Source organism: Arachis ipaensis, chromosome B02, assembly GCF_000816755.2.
Source record: "Arachis ipaensis cultivar K30076 chromosome B02, Araip1.1, whole genome shotgun sequence".
NCBI lineage: Eukaryota > Viridiplantae > Streptophyta > Magnoliopsida > Fabales > Fabaceae > Arachis > Arachis ipaensis.
The window spans coordinates 5,889,367-5,891,872 of record NC_029786.2 but is presented as its reverse complement, the minus strand read 5'-3'; the positions used below and the strand labels follow the sequence as shown (position 1 = coordinate 5,891,872).

General features: G+C 34.0%; 1 long non-coding RNA gene across 1 annotated transcript in view; it reads left to right on the top strand.

Annotated features, from left to right (window-relative positions):
• LOC110268666 overlaps nucleotides 1-1,287 on the top strand; it is a 3,849-nt gene extending 2,562 nt beyond the window's left edge. Inside the window, exons 2-3 of the long non-coding RNA XR_002356952.1 lie at nucleotides 317-331; nucleotides 1,276-1,287. This is a non-coding gene — a long non-coding RNA (uncharacterized LOC110268666). The remainder of the gene's footprint in view (nucleotides 1-316; nucleotides 332-1,275) is intronic.

Sequence of the window (2,506 nt, the reverse complement as noted above, 5' to 3'; positions counted from 1 at the left end):
TGTACAAAAAACATAAATTAAACAAGACATGTAATAATTATTATGCTATTGCTACTAATGCCACTAAAAGTAATTTTTGTTGTAGTGGTAGAAGTGCGAGGCACACGTGCAAGCACAGAGAATAGGTATAGGCAGGCACAAGCAGCATGGTAACAACAATGGAAAGACAACAACATAGTAGAGATAGCAACACAACGCAACGCAAAGAGAGAATGAAAAAGGTAGATCAAGAAGTGATTGAGTGAGGTGAGAGTGGAGAGTTCATAGAAAAAAAGAGTGATTGTAATTGTGTGTGGCAGTTGTAAAGAGAAGACAGGAGGGTGACTGCGGAGTCGGTTAGGATTATATTAGATTTTGGGTTAAGTTGGATTTTACTCTTCCTATGATACTGGTATGTATCATTAGGTTCATAATATTAGCAATTTAAAAAAAACGAAAAATATCAAAAAAAAAAGAAAAAAAAAATGGTACAGTGGACGCTCGCTAGTCTGCACTGCCAATGCTCGCGGGCTAGGCAATACAAGTTTAGGCTATTTTTATTTGCAGTCTAAAATTTGAATCTCGACCCGTCTTTTTAGACGAATTAAACAGTTCGGCCTGTGCGAATTTCGCTCTTATTCTAGAGTGAATAATCTTCAAACTATTTTGGTATAGCTTGTCCTCGTGATGATCCTCTCGGAAGACTTCAGTTGAAAAGAGTTATACTTCGATTACCGTGAAATAATGAGAGTGGATACCTATACAAGACACTCCGACGCTCAAATCAATGTATGAAACTTTCATAAGGGGAGGTATTTAATGTTACAGTTCATCAATTACGATTATACTAATAATGAGAATTAAAAGTAGTTCATACGCTTGGATGATTTTCTATTGTAACAAATTGTATAACCAAATTAACAGAAATATGACCGTATTATAGCTCGGTCATATTGTAATGAACATATCAGGTCTATTTGCCATCTCTTTACTTAAGAATGTAAAATAAAGTAATTTTAGACTATTTTAAACTAATTTTTTATTATCTCCTAACTATTTTTTTTTTCTTATTTATTACCTGTTTCTAGCCACCATACTAAAGCTGTTTTTTGGGCCTAGAAGGTTGACTCAACTTATGTTCACATTATATTGTACTAGTTGCTAGATATGTTAAATAAATAAACAAAATTGGTAGGAAGGACATAATAGAAATTTAGGTCTCGAAACAGATAAAAGCCAAGTTAGAGCTATAACTATATTTGATTTACAGTTTTAATTAATATAAACTCTCCAAAGATTCTTGATAATCTGATGGCCAACTTGAAGGGTCACTAGGCCTTGGCCATATTAATATTGTAAGGGAGTTTGGCACTGGATTTTCCTTAAAAACATAATCCTTATCTCTAAACCTAAAAATTAGTCCTACCTAGTAGGGGTGCACAGACCCGGCCCGGCCCGAAGGTCCGACCCGGTCCTGAACACTTTTGGGGCTAATTTGGTGTGATTTCATCGGGTTTAGGGCCGGGTAAGGGTCTCAAAAATAGACCCGGTCATTATTTCGGGTCGGGTCCGGGCCATAGCTCGGGTCACTCGAAGTCGGCCCAGTGACCCGGTCATCATACACAATTAATATTTTGTGTTATTAGTGATGGATCATGACTATTCTTATGTGGAATTTAAGTATTGTAAATCTTAATATTTTGTGTTATTAGTCATTATAAGACTATAAGTTAATGTTTTATGTTTAGAATGCATAAGATTTTAGACTAATGTATAATATTATGTTATTTGTATTGATTTAAATATTTGGTATTATTAGACAATATTAGTATTGATTGTGGTTATACTTTAGTATTGATTGTGGTTATGTTTTAATTTTGAAGAAGGGTTGGTTCTTGTTATATTTTTCTAAGTGAATTTTACCATGTTAAATAATGGTTGGAGTCTTGAAAATTTGGATATTTTTACATGCTAGCTTACAAGAAGGTATCAACGTAATTTAATGTTAACGGCTCGGTTTTCACCCAGTTTTCACCCGGTATAATGGTGGCCCGAAAGTGTATTGGTTTCATCGGGTCTAGGCCGGGTTCGGGTCTAATAAATAGACCCAGTGTATATTTTGGATCGGGTCTGAGTCACATCAAACCCGGCTTTACCCGGCCCATGTGCACCCCTACTACCTAGTTAGTAAGGATGACTATATAACCCATACCCACAGGTATTTGCTCCTATGCACTCTGATATAATACAAAATCAATTGTAATAGATATACACACACAAAATTATTTTTATCCATCATCCAATTATATAATTCTTTTCACAATATATAGGTATCTAATTTTGTCATTTGCTATATTCTTGTTTTTTTTAATTCTTTTTCTTAACTTGTAACTTGCACTTCATGTTTCTATTTGTAAGTTTACATTAAAATGCCACTTTTAGTATAGATTTCAATAATCTTAATAGTTTATGTTTATTGGAACACTAATGTTTCATTTTTTTAGTGGAACATTTTAGATGTGACCGT